The 24,585-nt window shown below is 42.0% G+C and overlaps 1 long non-coding RNA gene across 2 annotated transcripts; it reads right to left on the bottom strand.

Moving 5' to 3' along the window:
* Positions 1-17,277: 17,277 nt before the first annotated feature.
* Positions 17,278-21,434, bottom strand: LOC124867370. 2 transcript variants are annotated; one of them, XR_007038030.1, is made up of 3 exons: positions 18,982-21,434; positions 18,273-18,429; positions 17,278-18,185 (listed from the first exon to the last, which is right to left on the bottom strand). It is a non-coding gene; the product is annotated as an uncharacterized LOC124867370 (long non-coding RNA). The 2 variants fall into 2 exon arrangements; XR_007038029.1 differs by having other exon boundaries at positions 18,273-21,434.
* Between the last annotated feature and the right edge of the window lie 3,151 nt (positions 21,435-24,585).

The raw sequence follows: 24,585 nt of genomic DNA, 5'->3' as shown, positions 1-24,585 counted from the left end.
TTGCGCCCCCCTCTTCTCTCTCTCACCTCGTCTCACTTTGTTTAAACATTGTTTAAATACAACGATTTGCGAGCGGGGTTCCGCGGTCGCGCGTGGTTTCGCGCCATTAGACGAGCCGCTGTTTAAGAGTTTTTGGCAATTTTTAATACGTAAGTTGTAGTAATAAAAAACAAAATTAGAATGTATTACAGTTAATATTACAACGACAAATTCGGCTCACATGAGGAGGAAATCCCCTCACGTTTTGTGTGTTTTTTGAGTTATGCTATAAATTAGTAGGTCACTTCAATATCCTATCAGTCTTTTTAAACTGTTTTTTTGAGTCCGAAATAGGGATTTAAATGAAATGATCGTGTGCCTGCCATATTCTGTGAAAGAAATGATGTCAAATGAAGTGATAATGTGCCTGCAATAGTAATAACTAACTGTACACATTGATTTTCTCATCATTAAATGATAATTACAGTCATTCAGTTGACTGTGATGCCAAGAAGATGAATACATAGAAATCAAATCAAATAAATTCACTTCAAAGACCCCTTCCCCATACTGTAATTATGTTCTGTTTATGGTAATCAGAGTCATTAATCCAGCATCTCATATAAGAGTATTTTACTCACAGCCCCATTTGTTGTGATGTATTTCTGTAGACATGTATAAGCCTCAGTTCACCTACCTGCCTGGGACCAACCACCTGAGGTTTCAAGCCAGCAGCGATGCTGCTGCAGCAGCCCAGCAGGAGAGGAGAGACAGCAGCGGCAGAGAGAAGCTGCCTGTAAAATCCACCCAGGAGGTGAAGGCCGTGGCACAGAGACGGGTCAGGGCCCTGGGGGGGATCCCACGGACCGACGCTGCATCCTCAGTCAAATGGAGGTGCAGTTTGGTTTGTACAGGGGACAGAGCTTCCATTGGCTGCTGACCCATGACCTCGGCTACACAGTGGGACTGTTGGCGAGCCACGAGGCAGAGTGTGAGGCAGGACACGGCAGCAGCAGCAGCCCATTCCTGTGCAATAAAGACGCCCTGCTGGAGTATGCACGGCTCTTTAAAGAAGTCACCGCTGCCATTGTGGATAAGAGGAGGACAGGCACTGACTTAGAGGGTGACCGGCTGGTGGGCTTCGGTGAATACAGCACCCTCACTTACAGGGAGCTGTATGAGAGCTCAGACATACAAATAAGCAGGTAGGAATGGTTGACTGTTTGGTCATTAAACATCTGCATAAACTCAAAGCATCATCGTTTCCATCTGTCAGCTATAGGGGATGGATCAGGGGGATGCAGGTTCAGCATGCTGGCTCCCGACTCAGTCAGCTGAAAAAGTATGTGCTGAGGAGGGACAGGGCCCAAGAACCTGCTGCAGCCTCTGCTGCTTCCACCCGCAGCCCGACAGCGTGCTCCAGCAGGGCCGGCAGCCAGGCGGCCAGGTGCACCACGAGGGCTGCTTCAACTTCCCCTCAGCGCCAGTCCTCCACTCCAAGGAAGAAGCGAGCCATGGTTCTTTACAGTAAGCACACTGCTGACAGGGGTGGGGGTCAGCATTATTCCGAAGGGGGCTGTACTGACCCCAGCGCTTGTAATCTGCTCCTCAGGTTCCTCGGAGGAAGATGACGAGCTGATGGTGGAAGCTGCTTCTGCTGTGGAGCAGGAGATGTCTGCTTCAGGTGAGTCATGCAGCAGGTCTATTTTTCCAACACATTTCATCACAATGTGTATGATAGTGACAGTGCTGGACTCTGCGCCCATTGCAGCAACTTCATCAGCAACTCCTACTCCTCTCCTCACACCATCTCCCTCTGCTGATAAACCCAGCGCTCCGGCAGCCCAGGTTGGTTTCAAAAGGCTTTTTGAAGCAAGAAGTTGTTTTTTTTCTTATTTGCAGCAGCAGTTCACTGCATTCCACATGCTGTGTTCCAGGTTGTCCTGTTGGAGTCCTGGAAGAGCAGCCTTCCTCCTGAGCAACAGGAATGGCTGAGCAGAGCCCTGTTTGTCAAGGACCGGACAGGCAGGGCTGTCCTGTCTAAAGAGCTGCAGCTGTGGTACCACCCACCTGGCCCCCGCCTCATCTACAGCCAGCCTCCCTCCTTGCCTGACGCCTTCTTCCAGCGCCGGTTCTTCCTCTGGGCTCCGTACTGATGTGGCATTACAGCCTCAAGTGTCCGAGCTGTGGCCTGTATAAGACCGTGCACAGAGTTCTGGACCTTAATGGCTGGTACTACCTGGAGTGCAGGTAAATATCCTGACATCCAAAGCATTTATAGGTGATAGCAAAGCAGGACCCGAGACGCCTTCATGTCCATTTTGAAAGGTACTGCACCAAGAAGGTGGCTGCCTGGTCCAGGAGTGTGAGGGTCAAGAAAAGAGCTACCAAAATCTCTGCCGACCCCACACACCCTGCACATAAACTGTTTTGAGTTTTACCTTCAGGCCGCCGCTACAGAGTACTGTTTACTAAAACCAGCCGCCACAGAGACAGTTTCTTCCCCCAGGCTGTTTCTCTGATGAACATTCAATAAAGTACAGAACAACAGCATACAGATGTTGCAAAGGCACCTTTTTATTAGATATGTGTATATTGTACATTGTAAATTGTAAATTTGTATATTCTGTAATGCAGAATATTGCGTTGTACATTGTACATTGTATATTGTAAATTGTAAATTGTAAATTTGTATATTCTGTAATGCAAAAACAGAACAAAAGAACAAAAGTGTACCGGAGGCAAATTCCTTGTTTGTATGTACGAACTTCGCAATAAAGCTGATTCTGATTCTGATGTTAACCTTCTGTCCTGCTCCTAGTTCCAGAGCATCTATTACTGCCAAAACCTCTGCTCTCTGCGCTGATCGTGCGTCTGTCAGTTCCTCTGCCTGTACTGTGACAAAATCTGTCCCTATGTCTTCCACCACCGCGTATGCTGCCTTCTGTGACATGTCTGAAGCAGCACCCGTCTGTGTACAGGTTTCGGGCGTCTGTTAGAGATGTACTTTGTAGATCTGGTCTGATTTTTTCATTGAACTCCACTTTTTCTGCGCAGACATGTGGTGTACCGGTAGTTATTCTATCTGCCATGTTTATTCCTTCATGTGTGTATGTGAAGTTTGGGGCCTCCAGCACCTTACTCAGCCTCTGTTGTCTCAATGGTGAGAGCGTGAAAGCCTGAGAGTTCACAAAGGCCACCACACCATGTGATGTCAATATGTTAAGAGGATGTCCTATCACTACATGAGCTGTTTTTTTGATTATTTTAGCCATCCCTGCTGCGTGTCAGGTGCACTCATAATGTCTTTGTTCCATATTGTCCAACATTACACTTATGTACATTAGTACTGTTCTTATTCCCCCTTTTTTCTGGGACAGCACACCATTTGCCGTGTGTGCTGTGACAGAAACATCCAACTGGAAGGGCAACGTGTAATGTGGGTGTGCCAAATGTGCAGCTTGCGAGAGACTGGTTTTTAAGTTAATGAACGCTTCTTCAGCTTCTCTGGTCCATTCAAGCGGGGCAGTGAGGTTTCTCATGCCCTGTTTTTTGACAAGATCTCTAAGGGTTGCAGTGAGGTCGGTGTAGCCGGGCACAAAAGATCTGCTATACCCTGTGAGTCCTAGGAAAGACAACATGTCCTTAACCAGGAGTGGTTTTGGGTGGGACAGATCTGCAGATTGGTGAGATGGGGACATCCCCGTACCAGGTTGGGAAACAACTCTGCCTAGAAAGTCAACCTGGCGTCTGCAGATTTGGAGTTTGGCTTTGCTAACCTTGTAGCCTTTTTTGGCCAAATGCGACAGGACAATTGCTGTTGCCTCAAGGCAAGGCAGGAGAATGTCATCCACATACTGAATCGGAGTGGTGTTTGGTGGTAATGGGCAATCTTGGAGAGAGTCTTTCAGAACCTGATTGAAGATTCCTGGAGAAAGCGCGAATCCCTGCGGCAAACGAGTGTTTCTATACCTATGGGATTCATAGGTAAATGCGAAAATGTCCCTGCATTCCTCAGCTAGAGGAAGAATGCGTTGGCCAGGTCAATGCAGGTAAACCAGCAATGGTCAGGGTTAAGATTTGTCAGAGCAACATAGGGATTGGGCACGGGAACGGTAGGGGTGGCCAAAGCTGCATTTATGGCCCGCAAATCATGTGCCATGCGCCATTTACCCGTCCCTTTTTTCTCTACTGGCTTAATGGGTGTGTTCCATGAAGAGGAATTGTAAGGGTATTGGGGGCTTCCATATTGGTTGGTCGGTGGTCAACTGAAAGGTAATGGGGGAACATTGAATCAGGCCTACATCTGTGGGTCCCTCTGCCCAGAGGGTGGAAGGCATTTTTTCCACAATAGCAGCTGCCAGCGGATGGTCTGTTTTTTCCCTACCATGGTGTCTGTCTAACTGAGCATGCTCCAGTGTGCCCACATCCGTGGAGTGGTTGAATATGCGATAAGTGTTACCTGAGGGCATTTAAAAAAGGTTGGGGATTGCCATATGCTGCCAATCCTGTAGGCTCAGGGAGCGTTTTAACACACCTCCAAGTTCACATGCTTCATGACCTGGGTGCAGAGCCAAAGAGACGTGAGGCACATCCTAAACCACACTTCCTGCTCTTCAGCCAAGTGAACATCGGCCACCACTACTTCTGGTGCTACATAAATGTCTGTGGTGACAATGTCCCAGTGCGTACCCTCTAACTCGTCAGCAAAGCTTTCCTGGTAGCATTCACAATTGTTTCTATCATAAAACAAGGTGACATGCGGAGGGCCAGGAGGAGGTACATAGGGTGCCAGAGTGGAGACCCAGGATTTCCACCGATGGAAAGCCGAGAGAATGCCTCTGTGCGCGGTGGTTTCAGGTTGCAGCAAAACCCAGTATATGTCAGCCATTGATTCCTGCAGTGGCTGGAAGACTTACTGTCCATGTGAAAAAGAATTGTTCTTGCCACAAAATAACTGGGTGCCATTGGGCCGGTGAACCTGCAGTCCATAAAATGGTTGCTCCCATTTTTACCCAGTAAATTTACTGGTGTGTCAGTGGAGACTAGATAACTGTGATTCAGTGTCTGTCCACCAATTTCAGTCTTTAAGGGCTTGGTATATGGCAGGACCTGTTTTGCCCCCGAGAACCCCATAACAGTTGTAGTCCTAGTGGAGAGTGTGTTTGGAGGAGCCTGTTTGATGGTTGAACATGTGGCCCCAGTGTCCACCAGAAAAGGAAGGCTATTTCCGGACACAGTCACAGACAGCATGGGGTCCGCAGTCCCGCTGTCTTCGGGGGTTGGTGGGGGCCTTCAGTGGTGCTCAGGCCAGAGACTAGGCTCGTCCCAGGCCGGTGATTGGAGTTGTGGTCCGTGTGCGCCGCATGCGGGGCCACCTCTGCCTCTGTATGGACGGGCCGGAGGAGCCATGGCGGGACCATAACACCCATACCCTCTGGGTGGACCATTCTTATGGGGGCAATCTCGGGCCCAATGTCCAGGTTCATTGCAGTAGTAGCACACATCGGCACCACTCAGTCTCCCCTGTGGTCCTCTCTGGAATCCCCTTGCTCTAGGCCCTACCCGTCCCCCAAAACGACCAGCATGTCCCTGATAAGGGACCGGGGCCTGATGCCACTGTCCTGCTGTTTCTTGATTTCCAGGAAATGAAGGAGCCTGAGGGGGCTGAGACACTGCACCTTCATACATAATTTTAGGTGTTTTACCCTCCTTTTTCTTTTCCCCCACCTTCTGTTTAGCTTCTGCTAATTGCATTTTGAGGAGCTGTTTGTAACGTTTTTAATTCACTCTCCTCATTTTGTTTTGCCTCTTTGACTTTAAATAAATGATGCATCAGATGGCGCTCCCATACTCCAGTCTCTGCCCCAGGTAGGTCGGGATTATCTTCCATATGAGTTTTAACGTGAGAGGGCAATCCTCTTAAAACAGCATCCCGGAACAAGTCCCTTTGGGGACCAGCTCTGTCTGGATTAGTTCGTGTCTGTGTTTGCCACATGGATTTGCACTGATCTAAATATTCTCTAGGATTTGTGTTTGCGTTCCACTCAAATTTTTGGAATGGTACGTCCTCTGGTTACTGGATACATTTGTCTAAGAGCTATGCCTATGAGAGTGGAATAGAAGGTAAATGGGTCCCCATCTGGTGCTGTTGTTATACCCGCAACAAGCTCTATGTCCCTACAGCTGTGTGGCTTCATGCATCGTCCAGCAATGGCCCTGTAATCACCTAGAGCTAAAGTGGTGCCTGCCGTCAGGGAGTCCAGTGTCTGTAGCCATATAGAGGCACCTTCTGTGATAGGGGGAAGTTTCTCACACAAAGTGGTGAGATCTCCCAGTGTGAATGGTTTGTATCTGTTTCCTCCAAATTGTTGTTGGAACAGTGGACCCAGGGTTTGGGCTGGGTTTGGGGTCTCATGTTATAGCCATGTCCAGTAGCCTCAGGTACTGGTGGCATTGGGGTTGAGGGAGATGACATAACTTCCTAATTTTCAATTGGTAACTGATTCTGTACTGTAATAGGTGGTGCCTGCATAGCAGCGTCATAATAAGTTACCGCAGTCAGTGGTTCTTCTTTTACCCATTTCCCTGACACTGACATATTAACTGAGCCCTCAGTTACATCTGGTTTCAGAGGTGTGACCAATTCCATATCGCTAGGTCAATGGGAAGTATACGGGGTGGAACACTTTATTGGGCCAGAGGCTGCCTTCAATTTGTCCCGTAATACCCGGTCAGCAAATGGGTCAGTTAGTGGAGCCTGTGAAATGAATGAACCTCCAGAGGACAGTTCAGACTCAGCAGTGGAATGTGAGCTGAGAGAGGCGGGGGCTGAGGGGGAGGGAGCAGGCGGTGATGGACCAGGAGGAGACTGGCAATTTACTGGCGGCAGATCACACACGCTCACGTGTTCCCCCAGAAACTTGCAGCGTGGGGTATAAGCCTGCGGCGGAAGGAGTGGGGCGCATGGTGTGTGATGGAGTGGGCTGATGTGCATATGATGGCGGCATTTCAACTGTACTGCTATCCTTAATCTGTCTGCTTTTCCTGTCTCTTTTCTCAGTCATAGCATGGTCACTACTTTGCCACAGCAAACCTATCTGTGACCAAAATTTTTCATCCTTTTCTGCCTTGTTTTTAACTTCATTCCACTTTCCTCTGCTCAACCACCTGCTGTCTTTACACTGTTTGTCAGCCAACTTTCTCCTGTTTTGACTGTTTCATCTTCAACCAGAACCACTTGCCAACATTCTCTCTATCTGTCTTGCTTTTTCCATCTTTTGACAATTCTTCATTTATTTTAGAATCCATCCGTTTAACCAACTTCTGCTCCTCTTTATGTTCATGTGATTTTTTTAATAGCAGCTTTCATTACTAGCAGCTGGTTCTCTATGTTCTTCCATGGACCATTCTGTCCATCACTATCATCAAATTCAGCCTCCATGTTATGACACTTACTATCCTTTTTCTAAAAGATATATTTAATGCGTTATCTCAGTCACTCACTCATTCAGTTCTGGCCGACCGGGATGTATGGCACGCTATGTCCCGAGTTCCCGGCCCAATTGAAGGTTCTCTAATCGACCCTCAAGATACCAGAACACATCCACCACCCAGGAGCCTGTTTTCAGTGGCCGGTCCTTGTTATCACCGTCAGGTTACCAGACCTGAACACTTATCCAGTCCCCCGGGCCTTTTACACCGTTTTTTTTTTAACCCACAATGGGAGTCGCTCGCTGCTTGGCGTTCCTCCCCACTCACACAACAGCTTTCATTCACTCGTGTTTTCCTAATTAGTCTGTTCTTGCCGGGGTGTGTGTCCAGCTCACAGCTCATTTATTTAACTGTAAATCTTGTCTGTTCTTGCCGGGGTGTGTGTCCAGCTCACAGCTCATTTATTTAACTGTAAATCTTGTCTGTTCTTGCCGGGGTGTGTGTCCAGCTCACAGCTCATTTATTTAACTTCTTGGACTCACAGGATTTTCTATCTTTTACGATGTTATTTCCACCGCTTATATTGTTCCTTCTGTGATTATGCAGACGTCTGTAATCTGAGTTTTCACAGAGAAATATCTCCGTTACTCATCAGCATTCATACACAGTGTATTTGCCTGGTCTTGTCCTCAGTTATATGTAGAATTCGAGGTTTCTCAAACCCTCGGGCCTCTAACCCAGCTTAACAGTAGTCTCCCGTCGAAGACGTTACTTTGAACTGCCACGTTGGAGAAATTACTATATTTTTCCACACAACACCACCACTAAGTCTTGTAATTTTCTAAAACAAAATCTTATTCACCAGTTTAAATCCTAGTCAACATTTATGACACTCTTTTTCTTTAAGTTTTAGCAGAGTCAGACTTACTAGGACCTCGGACAGAATATTAATTTAGCCCATCGAAAATCCAAAAGCAGAGTTTGATAAAACAGGTTCTGCTTACCTTTTCTGTAGTTTTGGCTAGCCTTTGTCCGGTGTCTGTTGGTCCTTGTCAGTGATCACAATTTTTCACCTGTTTTCCCAATCCCGGACGACGCCCCCAAGTTGTCGAATCCGTCTCCGCTTCCCCAGGTCCGTTATTTGGGTACAGGTTTCAAAAGAGTGAAATAAACACAAAGTACAATCAGCTTAAGTTTGCCTCTGCGCAGATGGAGAGAGACCCCAGCCAACACCTGCGAGCACAACTCTCTGCTCTCTCTCCGCTTCCAGGTCGTTTTATTAAGTCTCAAAGGTGTGTTCAACATTTCCTTTTTTACATATATCATATCACTCAGTTGTATAGCATAACAGTTCCTTATGTCCAAATAAGGAATGCTTCTTGTTATTACTTCCAGCAGAATCATCTTATCTTGTCTCCGGCACTCCCTATCCACTGCACCCCCCTGTCCTTCACCAATTTATGACTTTTATCTGCACATTCCAGTTACACACATAGATAGTTTATATTCTACATGTGCCATCTAGGCATGATTAGTTGCGTTTTCAGTCCAATTTTTCTTTCATATTCTTGTCCATCATTCTACTCTCTTAATTTTATTATTATTTTTTTTTAATTACCTCTGTTGTTTTATTTTATCATTTGATTTGTTTTTCTGTGTCTGTATCTGTGTTTATTTTCTTTGTGATTGTATTGTAAATATATGTACAGCGCTTTGAGTGTCTCGTTGCTGAACCTTACCTTACCTTACCTTACATGGTTTATATTATTTTCCTTGCACAATTTTTGGCATAAGATGATCATGACACTCCATTGTTCTAATGCTGAATTCACCTTCAAAACTGCATTGGCCTGCATTTGATCTACAGTGCAACAACAGAATCTACAAAAATGATGTGCTCTGAAAGACTGGACAAATCCAGCAAGACCATGAGCAGCCAAGTTATCAGCTGCTGCACAGAGCCCTTGATGCACTCACCAAGGGTTTCGATGAAGATGCTATCTTGCTCCAGTTTCCAAATCTTTCAACAAAAGGTGACAGAACACTTTCATAACCATGCTTCTGCAGATCAGAAACTCTGAATAGCAGAGCTAGCTGTATAACGTGTAGGCTAGACCTGTAATGACTTGGCAGATTGGCAAGTAACCAATATACTGCAGTGAGTTTGTGATTCTTTCTAGCCGTGCCTAAAGCTCAGTGTCATCCAAATATAACATTTGTGACAACTGTGGAAATATAAAAGCCTTATCATTATCATTAATATAAATGACTTATCATTAGTAGCTAAAGCTAAGATATATTTGGGATTTGCTGCTTATAGATTGATTATTATTAGGAGTTTTTAGTTATGCTTTTGACAGTTAGAAAAATCCTTAGACAGTAGCTTCTAGTGTGGTCATACAATGAGTGTTTATTATTCAAGGTTAAAGCTTGCAGGTGTTTTCTGTCTGTATCGTGAGAAGCCACCAGTATATTAGGGAGGCATGGTAACTCCTCTTGCTGAAGATTCATGAAGACGTGTGATAAACTGTCCTTCAGCAAAGGAATGTATGAGAAAACTGAGAAGGGCAGCACAAGCATTGTAAAATGTATACTTCAGCAACAGAATGTGTGAGAAACTGAGAAAAGGCTGCACAACATATGTAAAATGTATATTTCTGTAGTATGTGTATGTTCAATAAAAGAACGGTGCAGGGGAGAGACAAACAGATGTGTTCCTGACTACGCAGATGCAGCACCTCTCTCCCTGGCCGGGTGAATCAGCTTCAACCTCTTGTCCGTGTTTTGTTTTCTTAGACATTTAAGTTTAGTTTTTCTCGTGCAGAATTAAGATGCTTTGACCAAATAAACGAACACGCAGGAGTATAGGAAGACAACTCCAACACAACCTGAGCTCTCCTGCTATTAACAGAAGCTGGTTTTCTTGAAATATGTCCCATCCTCACAGGACCTGTACACTCCAGGTGGTGATTGTTTTGGTTTTTTAATTTTATCAAGAATATCAGTATTTTTTAACATAGACTGAAGCATTTGCAAAACTGGAACATATACTACTGTGGGAGTGTATTGCACGGGCATTACTAGAAGAGCCATAGAGGAGCCAAACAATTATGCTCCCCCTAGTTTTACTATGTACAATACCGGAGAAAGAACATGGGTATTAAGTTACAGCCATCAACAGGGTTAGCCAAAGCCAATCAGTGTATGAGCAAGGTGTGAAGCAGCGCAGCATTGCATACTCTGATTCATCAATGACTCCACAAGGCAGTAAGAGATAACAAATGTATGAGCAGGGCTTTGGTTTTGCTCTTCAGAAACTTAACATGTGCTATAATACATGTGAGCATATTAGCATAATTCATGCAGAAGACATTTTAGGACGAAGGACACCTAAGGGATACACTGGAAGCCACTCTTACCTTACACGAGGCAGAAAAATGACTCAATTCTTAAATACCAGCTACAACTGTACATTTATGACGATAAAAACTTTGTAGTACAACAGAGAAATGTGGTTTTCAGAACAAATAAAACTTACCAAAAAAATTATCCCACAGACAAAATTGCTGCAATGACGGTAAATGCCAAGTGTTGAGCTTTAGCTGCTCCAATTTAAAAGTCTGTAACATGGCACAACACGCCCTCTTCCATCGAGCATCAAAGGCAATGTCCTGAAAAAGTTCCTAGAGCAAAAATTACTTTATTTCTGTTGGGATATTAACGTGTTCACAAGTGTCGTTCGTAGTGATGAGCAGGTATTTGAGCTCGAAGCGAGGATTCCAAGATGTTGTGGGTTTCGAGCAACTCATGAAGAAACAGGTGCCGCGCCTACGTGCGTGCATAAGTACGTGTGAATGTACGTCATGTCAAGGACGATTGAAATTATTTGAGGGCAATGTCTGAAACTATTCAAGAAATTATAGTACTGAAAACCGAAAAAACAAAAATTGCTCAAACTATTCAGAAAATAAAGGTGGACAAACTCATAGCATATTTTTAAGGACTTGCAACTCAATTGCTTGAGATGGGACAGAGAATAGGGATCTGCTAACTGGAGCTTTTTTTCAGGTTTCGGGAGAAAGGTTCTCCAAAGGCTCGGGAGGATGCACCAAAAGTCCTGTTGATGGAGCACAAGGTAGGTTTGAGACAGCACCGAGGCATGCGTTGGCTTGGGATATTAGAACTGCGGGGGCTACCGTGGAAACAGGTATGTTCCTTGGTAAGAGCTGACACAGTGGAAGTGACAAAAAATCCAAATTTCGGTAATGTACCTATCAGGAACTCCAAGAGTTTTGACTCTACTACTTAGGCTTATCATGTGGTGATGACCAGTAGTCATCACACTGCTGTGGTTCCTTATAACCACAGCAGTGTGATGGAGGGACTTGTAGTCAGGTGCGAGACCTGCAAACTGATAGCCGCATCCCCATTTGGAGATTTGCTTCTCAACAGAAACTCACATCATGCGCACACACACAGACACACACACACACACACACACACAAACCCACAAAAATGCCAGGATCATGACAGAACAACATAATTTTGCCTATGCTTAACCAGTGAACTCACTCCCACTCCCTTCTTCAAATCTAACTAAATTGGTGTCAACTTCCATTGCTGCATTTATGCTGATTTGTGATTTCATAATTTTTTGTTGTACCTCTAGAATTGTGACCAGAGGTCATCAAAAGGTCAAACAGTACCCCACATTAACCACATAAACAAAATTGGTGTGAGTCATCTCTGTTACCTTTGTGCACTTTTTACAGCAAAAATGTTTGTTTGTGCTGCATGGGTCAAAGGTCAACCAGCCCCATGCACATTACCAAATTAAACAAAACCGGTGTTAAAAATTTTTACTACGCCCGTGCTACTAATGTGTTTGTTTGAACTGTTTGAGGATTTATTTAATAAACCGTAGTTGTTGGTCACACATCTTAATGTCCACAAGTGTTTGGACTTTGCCAAAGGCTATGGAATAATTTGAATTAATTTTGATTTTACTTTGGTGTGAATGCTTTGAGCTAAAGTAACTAGTAGTTCATTATATGCAGAGTAGTGATGGGGCTCAATTAAATCAGCTGGTTATTTTGGCTCCTCAATGGCTCTTAAGATCCCTGTTGCTTGAATTAATTTATTGCTTGCCATAATATAAATACATGCATAAAATGGATTATTTGGGTTAGACACAGAATTTCATTTTCAGTGTTAATTCAGTATTTCATAAATTATACACCCACCAGTTCATAATTATAAGTGAAAATATGAACCGATCTTTTTACTTGTAACAGCAGTCTCACTCATGGTGTTGCATCACTGGCCACACCAATTGCCCAATAGTCAGCCAATGTGTATAACTGTGACCCTCCACCCCTCTACTAGAGCAGACAGAGACAATGTCAGACTCATTGACTATTACGTGGGACAGAGACAATGTAACACTCACTGACCAATCACGTGTGGTTTAAAGAGGAAAAAAGTTAGAGGGAGACAGAAGCAGGAAAAGAATGGCTCCCAATCAGGAGCAAGCCCCTGTCATCCGCTTAAAAAAAAAACGGCTCTGTTTCATTCACTGTTTCATTCCCAACTGACTTATCACTTATGCAGAGTTGCCATTAACAGTTGAGCAGATACCTGCTGAAAAGGTTGGGATGAACATTTTTTGTCTCTTTTTATGGAGGGGGGGATCAACACTTGTAGTGAGGTAATAATAATAATAATAATTTTATTTAATAGGTGCCTTTCTGGCACTCAAGGTCACCTTACAAGGAATACAAATCAACATTAAAAACAAGAACAAATTAAAAAAAAAGAAAAACACAGCAATCAAGCAGTTAAAATGTAACAGTGCGAAATAATCAAGTGCAGAAGGCAGTCATAAAAAAGTGAGTCTTTAGTGAAGATTTGAATTGTGAAAGTGAATTTATGTTCCTTAAATCAGGCGGTAGAGAGTTCCAGAGCCGAGGAGCAGAGCGGCTTAAAGCTCTTCCCCCCATGGTGGTGAGACGGGCTGAGGGAACAATCAGGTGCATAGAGGAGGACGATCTGAGAGTGCAAGAGGGAGTAGCAACGTTGAGAAGATGGGATAGATAAGGTGGAGGGAAATTATGGGCAACCTTGAAAGTGAGAAGAATGATTTTAAAGTCAATACGGAACTTGATGGGAGCCAGTGGAGCTCTGACAGAACAGGAGTGATGTGATGGAAGGAAGGGGTTCTAGAGATGATACGGGCAGCTGAGTTTTGAAGCTTATGAAGAGATTTGGGTGGCAGACCGAAAAGGAGGGATTTGCAGTAATCAAGACGGGAAGTGACGAGGCTATGAACGAGGATGGCAGTAATGTGTGAAGTGAGGGAGGGGCGAAGATGACTGATATTTCGCAAATGAAAATAAGCGGACCGGGTCATGTTATTGATGTGAGATTGGAAAGAGAGAGTGCTGTTGAGGATGACACCCAAACTCTTTACCTGAGGTGAAGGGGAAACAGAGCAGTTGTCAATATCAATGTAGAAACTGTTTGTTTTGGATAATGTGGGTTTTGTGCCAATTAGGAGAACCTCAGCTTTTTCACTGTTTAATTTGAGTAGATTGGTGGAAAACCATGATTTTATTTCAGCCATACAGTCACTAAGGGAGGTAGACGGAATGTTGGGAATGGGTTTGCAGGAAAAATAGACCTGGGTATCATCCGTGTAAGAGTGGAAACTAATATAGTGTTTCCGAAAGATATGGCTAGGGGCGAGGACGTAGATTATGAAAAGAAGGGGCCCCAGGACAGAGCCTTGGGGCACACCGGAAATGACAGAAGACTGAGAAGAAAATGTTTTTAGCTGAATAAATTGAAAGCGATGGGAGAGATATGATTTAAACCAATTTAGAGGGGTCTGAGTAGTACCAATGGAGGAAAGTCTGTTGAGGAGGGTGGTGTGACAAATGGTATCAAATGCTGCACTTATGTCAAGGAGGATAAGGATGGAAAGTAAGCCTCAGTCAGCTGCCATGAGGAGGTCATTGGTGACTTTTCTGAGAGCAGTTTCTGTACTATGGAGAGGGCGGAAACCAGATTGGAACTGTTCATACAGATTATTATGAGATAAGTATGTGTGAAGTTGAGTTCCTACTACTTTTTCTAGAATTTTGGAGATGAAGGGTAGATCAGAAATTGGTCGAAGATTATTGAAGTTAGTGGGATCTGCACCAGGTTTTTTCAGAATAGGACTGATCACTGCAGGTTTGAATGAAGCAGGAACAGTTCCAGTGGAAAGAGAGGAATTTATAATAGTAGAGATGATAGAAACCAATGAGGGAAGACAGGCTTTGACTAGCACTGAGGTGAGAGGGTCTAACTGACAGGTGGATGGTTTAAGTTTCTGGATGATATCTGAGATTTCTGGGATGGAAGGGAGACGAAAGAAAGAAAAGAAAGAAGCGGGAGGAGAGAGTTCAGATTTAACATTGGAAGTCAGTTGTAAACTAAGATGATGGTGAATTTTCTGGATTTTTTCATTAAAGAAAGACATGAGTTAGTTACAAAAGTTATTTGAGTACAGATGAGGAGGAAAAAAGTCCGGGGCTTGAGTAATATTCTTATATAATGAGAATAGTGACTTTGAATTTCCTTCATTAGAGCAGATTATATCAGTGTAGTAATTGGATTTTGTTTGAGTAATACAGTCCTTGTAGTGCAGCATGTGGTTTTTGTACATGTTTTTATGAACAGAAAGTCCAGTTTTCTTTTGAAGCCGCTCAAGTTGCCGTCCTTTGGCCTTCATGAGTCGAAGTTCAGATGTAAACCAGGGGGCAGAATGGGAGAATGAGACAGATTTAGTTTTTAGTGGAACCAGGGGATCGAGTACAGAATGAAGACCAATATTGTAGTGTGATACCAGTTCGTCAAGGGTGGTTACATTATGAATGTCCATTTTGGAGTTAATATTAGCGGAGAGGCAATCCAAGTTGATGTCCTAAATGTTGCAGAAGGAAATGATACGGGGACGTTTAGTGATGGACAGAAAGAGTCTGACATTGAATTAGAGGAGAAAATGGTGTGTTATAGGTAGTTCATCAACAGTACGATCAAAAGGAGAGACACCAGAGCAGCAGATTAAATCCAAAATGTGACCTTTAGAGTGAGTGGGAATGTCAGTGTACTGCTGGAGTCCAAAGCCTTCAAGACAACACATGAGGTCTCTGGTGAGAGGGTTATTAATATTGTCCATATGAATATTAAAATCACCCAGCACAATGTTATTTGAAGAAAGAGTGGACATGTGAGTGAGCAGAGTAGCAAAATCATTTAAAAATTCACTGTTTGATTTTGGAGGGCGATAGATAACTGTAATGATGGTGGGAGTAGATCCAGACAGTTTGCACATGGTCGATTCCAAAGAGGAGAAGGTAGGAACAGTCAACGACGAGACTTTCCACTTCTCGTTATGAATTATGGCGAGACCTCCTCCCCGGCTGGTAACCCATGGTTGGCAGACGTAAACAAACCCAGGTGGGGTAGAATCATTGAGTTGAGAAGTCATTGGGTTGTTGCCAAGTTTCAGTTAAGCAGAAAAAAATAGGTAATTGCTTGTTTAGAGGCCAGCAACAGCCATCTGCCTTGTGCGAGATATAATTCTGACACATTAATTGGCGCTTACGTTGACGCAGGCTCTGGGCCTCATAAGTCAACAAACTATATGAATAACAGGAACAAGACAGTCTGAGGGATAAAGATAACCTGAGGCAGAGAAAAAGTAGGGCTTTGTTTCCACAAAAGGGAAGCCTAAAGTCTAACACATGGATTCATCCCCCACCTTTTTATAACCAATCATTGTATTTTAGTTTCACGTCATCCATTGTATAAAACATGTATGCACTGAATGATTGGGGCTCATCCTCTGGGATACTGTGTGTGTCTTAATGTGTACAGTGAGCTGAACAGGGGAGGAGATCTTGTGCAAGGAAAACTGAATCTTCAATAAATCCTCAAGGGAAAGAGGTAGTTTTGTGATCTATTCTCACATAAATAAGAGTGTTTTAAACTCAACAAAAGGCTGATGAAATATTCAATAATTCTGAATGATCAGTTTATTTGACTTGCACTCAGTCAACCAGTCATTATGTCACCAAGACTGGAATTAGAGCTGTACTTAATGTCAATTGAGACACTGCCAGGTGCAGACAGAGGAAATAGAGTTGGATTGTCTGGATCTCTGACTGAATTATCCTTCTTTGATGTTGTATTGTCTACTTGAATAAAGTAAACTAAGAAAACAAAAACATTCTCTTAATAATTAATGGCTTTGAAGATACATGTTGGTAACCATTTAAGGATAATGTTTGTGGTTTGGTTACCACATTTAAAGTCACTATGTTTATGCAATGTTCTATCAGTTCATCCTAAACAAGAACTAATTCTAAATTCAACTAGATTACTTTGAATTAATTCATGTTCATAGTTCACCACATAGACATTCTGAGCCAAGTTCAGTTATGTTTGTCTTGTAAAAACCAGCAATGTTCAGCTCAAAGGACTTAAGCTGTAACACTAGTTTTAGGTAACGGCTGCGGAGGTGGTAGGGGTTCAAACCCCTGCTCCATCCATCGGTGGCGCCGATTGTATGGCAGCCCCACTGCTGTATCTCACTGATGTAGCTTACCACTGTCAGTGTGTGTATGAATTGGTGGATAGTGTAAAGCGCTTTGGAATCCTCGGACATGACAAAGCGCTATACAAGTGCGGGCCATTTACCGTTTACCATAATGTGGTTGGGGTGGCTAAACTTTGGAACACATAAACTTAGAGATCTTCACCTATATAAACCTTTATTATCTTTAAAAATAAAGCATTTACAAAAAACAAAGGACAAGCTGTGGCTTTAGCACTTTAATGATAATATTTCTTAAATGCTGTCTTAACAGCTAAAAAACTGCAGACGCACAGTTCTGAGGAACGTGCATGATACATGTCAGTAGGCTTTTTTTGGCTTCTTAGTCCTGTATTTTAGATCTAGGTGCAAAAGCAAAGTACCACACTGACATAATGTAATGTAAAGTTTTTACTTGGTTTAAGATAGATATAGTTGAATGGCATCTATTGTTTTCTCAATTTGCCTTCTTTCCATTATTCTGCAATTGTACCTTTACAACTGAACATCAGATGAAACGGGTTTTAAGAATAGCATTTAAAGTTTAATGAAACCTGCATGCAGTAGAGTACTAGCAAGAGAAAGAACATAAAGGAAATAGCCGTGCAAGGCTGATAAAAAGTGACATTTCACAGAAAGCAGAGAAATTTCCAGAATTTCAAAATCCAAAACTCTGAAGGCCTCACAAAAATATTAAGCTTCTGTCACAATGCAGAGCTCCATCCAGACCCAAATAATGAAAACCAAAACTCTGCGACAAAAAGTCAAAACAACAAGGTTTATCAGAAGTCTGAGAAGTTAATTTCAGGGAATGAGTAGGATCTAGCTACAGAAGAAATGGGAACTGGTAGGCAGGACTCAACCAAGGAGATGTTTAGTGGTATGTTTGATAGTAATGGAATTGGCTTGCTTTAAGTGCTGACGCCTGGGCTTGGAAAGGTCAATTGGAGTCAGGGTGCTGAGGAGCCAAACCAAGAAGCCATAGGACAGAGTAAATCCACAATGGAGGGGAAGGAAGTGGGTGAGTCCAGGTGTGGTCAACTGCCTGAAAGTGAGCAGGGCTTTCCAGGTGGGTACTTGAAGAGGGAATGAACACCAGAGTGAGGTTTCTCAAAAATATTTTCAAAACCACCTGCACAGGCAAAGTCACAAATAAAACTCAAGGAAATTAACCCAAAAAAGTATTTCCTTCCACAGGTAAACAGGAGCCAAGAATCACCAAGTTAGGTCAACGGACTAGCGCTGAATACAGGTCCAAGGCCGGCTTAAAAAGCTTGCAGATCATCAGGAAATAATCAACTGCAGGTGTGTAGAGCAGCGCTGAGGAGAAAACCATGACCATGGGTGTCAGCCAGCAGAGCAGGGGTGGATCTCACCTGCAGTGAGGAGGAAATAAACAGGGAGGGGAAGAGGTGGAGAAGAAAAACCCCACAGCACTCAGAACCTAACAGCTTCATCTTTGATACAACATATTTTACTTTAAAATTCGGTTTTCAAATTATTTCAATTTCGTCTCAAGGCACGTTACAAAGTCAATTAAATCGAATCACAATTTTTTCAAATTGGGTACATACATTGCAATTAATCCTAAGTATCAAACAGTGCAGTCAGATTCAGTTTATTATTCAAATAGGTTAAACATTTTTCTATCTAAGGAAACCCAGCAGGTTGCATAAGTGAATTGCAGCATTCACTCCTCCTGGAAAAACATGTAGCTGTCATATTGTGCTGAATCTTCCTGACCCACATGCAGAACAACTCTCGGAGACAGATTCAAAGTTCTCAATAATATTTATTTATACAGCAAAAAAAGGTGTATGGGAATCGGGGCGTGGGAAAACTGGTCTTCTACGGAGGAGAGTTGGAGTTAGACTGGTTCTTCAAAAAAAGTTTACCTTGAATTGCTTGTCGATAGTGTGATTGCTTACTGTGCCAATCCGTGGGAGCTCTTTGAGGCTGGGTATGATCCATGTGTGAGCCTTGTGGTTGGGGAGTATCCAATACTGAGAGTCTGTAGTTATGTTGGAGAGCGAGCAGGCAGATGGAGCGGTCAGGTGCGGCAGAGGACAGCTGGTAAGTAGTTGCAGCAGAAGCAGGCTCTGTGAGTGGCCATCTGCCATGACCAACTGTGGGTTTGAGAGAGCAGAGCAGAGACACAAAAAGAACACAGAAGCACTGATCCAGGAGCACTTTCTATAGGAAAAAAGTAAAACATTAATGGTTGTAGCTCCTTTAGTGGCTTTATCTAGGAGAGACAGACAACTAAGCAGATTAACTCTAAGCCAGTTTTAAAGTCTAGAGTATGAAAGAGAGCACATACAGTTAGTCGCAGTAGAAGCTCAGCCAGTAGCTATGTCTAGGAGAGACAGGGTTAAACACTTAAAGACAAGTGTATCATCTGTAGAAGGTGAGCATTAAGTTGTTGGCAGCAGCAGCTTGACCAATGGCCCCCCTCCAGGAAGGTGCCACAGCTAAACACAGAAAAAAAGACCTACATCTGTATATACTCCTTAATATAGTAGGGTTGTGCCAATCATTGGGTTTTTCTATTCAATTACACATATTTATCCCGTTTCTTACTCTATCAATACAGCACCTTGTCTCTGTCATAAATAAAGTCTTACAAGAATAACCTTGAGCTTATGATAAAAAAAAATTCATAGCAGAAACATATTACCTCATCCTCAGGTAATACCAATGCATATCCCAGTGATAAAATAGCCCTAGTTCTTGGACAAAAGCTGTGAATGTATCCCATCTGCTACAACAAAGCTGTATGGTACTAGTTATATTTATTTATTAAACCTGTTTAAGTGCCTTGTAGAATTTCAGAGATGAAATGCAGTTTTACCATGATAGTCTCAGGATGCCGGTGAACACATGACCCATTTGTCACACAAACTAACCCCCACACCCACTGCTCACTGCGCCAATGTCAGTGGGCAAAAGTAACACGTACAGTTCTATAAAGTATCACTTGTGTAACTATAAGATGTTAAAGCAAGCGGCCTCATGGAGAGACACCCGTACCAGATTTTGTGTGTGTCCGTAGCTCAGAGGCATCACTGCAAGGGGAAAAAGCCAGCACTGGGAAATAAGCACCTCTCATGTACAAACTGAAGTGTTAAGTGCACAAATTGTGGAAGAGAGGGTGATGTTTCTGCAGGGGTGAAGGCTCTGGGTCTGGGTGCCATGTCAGGGCCTGGCATATTATGCAGAGTCCCCCATTCCTCCTCCCTCTACCATTCCCTCCAGCCCAACCCCAACCTCTGCTTGCTGAGGGACACAATGTAAACTATTATTTACTGGATCTCTTCCTCATTTCCTCATATTCATTGTGACTGGCCTCCACAGGGCCACAGGGTGGGATGTTGCCCCTCTAACCCTTACTCTTATGTCATTGCTGAGGGCCAGCAGTGGCAAAACAATCTCTGACAAGAATTTAAAACATTTATTTACAGTGCAGGGTGTCAGCCCCAAACCAAACAGTCACATTTGGGTGCTAGGGTTGTCTCGCCTTTGTCGTCAGGTTGGGCATGAATGCAAGCTGTGGAAGGTGCATCAGACTGACTGTCAAAGGTTCTCCTCACAAACCAACATTAATGCTCCATGAAGGGCACTCTGTGAACAAGTGTGAAACTGCAAAATGTATGATAAATTAGGTGCTGGGGGCCTTTATGGCTATGAAGCACTTTGGTTGATCACAGGCATTATTATGACTGTAGTTATTTAGGATTATGGAAGTTGACAGTGCACTACTGGCAGCCATGGAAGCAGATTTATCTTTGTTTTGTGCATTAAGGAATAACATTCACATTGTGCGAGTAAACTTATTACGTTTGAGTACATTTAGAAATCAAACAAAACTTCAGGAATACATGGAACACTTAGAAACTAAAAACTATGATAAAAACGGGGTCTTTTTTTATCTGGTCATCTGATGTCAAGCTCAGAAAAACAGAGGAGTTCATATGACAGACTAGCATAGCGTATTAAGATGAAGATAGTGGTCAGGATAGATAAAAGTCAGAAAAACTGGAGGTGAATTTGTGTCAAATCCCTCTTGAAAATTGACATTATACTAATAAACTGAAATGCATTGATTTAAAGGTTTATTTAAAAAATGTCCTGATGATTACCTTGTACAGGATATTGGTTTAGCATTGTACAATAGCCCGCAGGACGTCCTTTACATGAATGCATTCAAATGAGCATTTTTAAGAATGTCATAAATTGTTTTGTGAACTATAAGATAAACAAGGGCCTGTTTGCTCATAATGTTGACAGTAAAATACATTTTTTGGTAATCAACAGCTGATATAAGCTGAAATGTTTCTTTCTTCATGCAGAGAAGTGCTGCACTGTGGTTTTTGAAAGATTACTTGTGCCAAGCCTACATGTTAATAAATAGTGTATGTAGCCTACGTTTTTGGAGACATGTTTTTAGGATTCCAATCCCACAGAAGTGACCAAAGGCCATACAATGGCTTGGCCAAACGACTGTTCCTAGCAGAGCAGGGAACCCTGTTGTTTTTGGACTGTTTTTCATTAGGATTCCAATCCCACGGGGGCAAGCAAAAGCCATGCAATGCCTTGGCTGTTCGCCAACTCCCATCAACAGGGAACCTTATTTGTTTCTGTATTCAAAGGACTAAAAGTCTTTGGGCAGGAAAAAAACTGAAAATGTTGGAAAAATTATGATGCCACATGCTAATAAAAATACGTTACCGCTTCTCAGATACAAAATTTCAGACCCCCTCAATAACTAGGAGGCAATATTATGAGGGACAATACACTTTACTTATAACTCCAAAACACGTCACACACTCAAAAAACTTGAAATGACCTTGTTCCTTGGATGATTCTGCACATGAAATAGGCCATTCCACTTCCACTGAACTAGATTTTTTGCTATGTTGGGACAAAGGTAAAACCTCCTAAAATTTCAACTTGATAAAACATGAAACCATCTCTGGGTGCAGCGAAGAAAGCATATTGAAAAACATTCAACATTTTTTTAAAATTGTTGAAGCTACATGAGGACAAACTTTTATTGAGAACTAGCACAAAAGTTAATGATTATATCTGTACCATATTTATTATTTCCAGACTATATTTCGGATCCTATGACAGAATGAGATGGTCTCTCCATATATACAGTTTTTTTTACACTTTTGAAAATAGGGGTGCTATAAAATCCAAAAGTTTTAATCTGCAGAATAGATTGCCAGATTTACATGAAACTTGGTACATCTGCTCAAGACCTGTCCCTGAGGACTTATTTTAATTTGGTTAAAAGTGGGTGTGGCTTTAGGCTATCTCACATTTGACCTTTAAACTCTGAATTTGAAAGATTTTGTAATTCAGATCATATACAGTTGTACCCCTCAGAATGAAAAAACGGTGCTAAATTTGACCACTAGGTGGCAGTGTTCTAACAAAAAATGTGTTTTTGTGGTTTTCTCTAAAAGTGCTAGTTGCAGAGAAATAAATCTAAATCTATTTTCCTGAATGTTCCTTCAGTCATTATAAATCATGTGAGTTTTGAAAAAAATTATAGTTATGCTAATTAGCAAAATTATCACCCAATGTGCAAAACCTATTGTTGTTAACTCCTCAAAAGGCTAAAAGGAACTTGACATGAAACTGTGCCTGGTAAGACTGCAGACACATGTGCTCAAATATTGTAGAACGGTTTTCAAAATTCTTTTAACTTTGCGTGTTATGTGTGAATGAACACGTTGGAGACTAAACAAAGTTTTCTGGGCAAAACTTTAAGATAACTAAAGATGAATTCCTAAATTGTTTTTATATCAGTAGTGCATAAGGTCAAAATGAGGGTGTGTACTCCTTTTCAGAGAGATCTGGAACTAGGGGCACTATAAGCAGGATACATTTATGTAGCCAAAATGAATGGATTTTCATAAAACTTGGTACACATCTTCAAGATACCACTTAGAGACTATGGTATCAATATGGTAATGATTTGCCAATGAGTGTGTCTTATGTGCAAAAAATGTACCTCTGACCTTTTACTTATAAAATATTTCCCAAAAATCCCTTGTGGCATCTAGAGTGTGTTGAATGGTAGGATATATATCTAGTTTAATTTCTATCTCAAAGCAAGTAGGTATTATTTACAAAGCTTGTTAATAAAGCTGGCAGTTGTTTCTCAAGTTCTGTTTGGCCAAACACTGTGGAATTTATCAGGCTTAAGTAGACAATGCCTAATAATTCCCGATAAACATTGTTCAATTTGGACTGCCCAGTTAATAAATGGATAACGATATGAGTTAATCTATACTGCGATTATTATTTTATTTTAGTAAAAAAAAAAAAAAAGTAAGGTTCCTGAAGAAATTCAGGCATATTAATGATATTAAGAGGTTCATTGTGAATATTATGAACTTTTTCTGACAAACTAAGTGATTTTTACATTTTTGGTCATTATTGTTAATATTGATGTAATGGCGGTTAACAATTCTTGTACTATGGAAACAACGGTTAACAATTCTTGGTTGAAAAAGTACTTAATTTAGGGACTTGAATAAACACTCATGTTCCTTCTACAGTCATGATCATCTAAAATCTGAATCTACGGTACATTTTAAAATTCTGGTCATCATTGGCTTGTGTTGTATAAATGATGCTTTACAATTTATTTGTTGAAAAATCTTTATATTTAGTTATATAATAAACAAAATATTTTATTGTGGCTATAGACATGGTTAGTTGAGAATATTTGAGTAATTTTATGCCAAACTATTCAAGCAGATTATTCCATTATTTTTGTATCGGACATTTAAACGTAAATACTTTTCACACACTCTAACTTTGGATCTATCTCAAAGTCCCTCACTCTTCTTTTACAGATATTCAAAGTTTCAAGAGATCTTTGCATTGCATAATGGAGGGAAGCTTTGAACTGTCCTGGGTTACAGCACAAAATAGCACAGTTGTTTCTTTTTTAAACAGTTGACTTTTGCCAATGTGTAAACATCATAGCAAATTTTATTTTTAGAGGATTTCTAGAATAAACACAACCATTCATGTGGTATATTGACATACTATTTTTGAGAAGATGCATTTTCACACTGATTCTTATGCCTGTAAAGGTGGTCTAGTGGTGTATATTATGATGAGTGCTCTTTGTTTGGGGTATTCCACCTACTTCATCCACAAGAGTAGAAGGACTGGGCCTCTGTACCGTGTTGTACTATTGTTGTGCTTTAATTATATAACACTATTGAAACTTATGGAATCGTGGTATCTTATTTACAGTTAAAAGGGAAAGTGGAAGATCTTCGGCTGGAATAAAGGAACTGGAGTAACTGCGGTAGAGCGGTTACAAAATGGTGCTTCCATCTGGTTTCCACAGTTTAGAGGGAACTGAGTAATTGTTTCTTTTTTGAGTTGCGGCTAAGGAGCTTTCTCTACAACCAGCGGCCAATTAACAATATAGGTAAGCAGAATACCTTTTTAACAAAATTTAAGAATGTCTCGATAAAGGCATTACTTTGGTTGTACTTAAT

This window comes from Girardinichthys multiradiatus, chromosome 4 (assembly GCF_021462225.1).
Source record: "Girardinichthys multiradiatus isolate DD_20200921_A chromosome 4, DD_fGirMul_XY1, whole genome shotgun sequence".
NCBI lineage: Eukaryota > Metazoa > Chordata > Actinopteri > Cyprinodontiformes > Goodeidae > Girardinichthys > Girardinichthys multiradiatus.
This window is presented reverse-complemented; position numbering and strand designations above follow the sequence as displayed.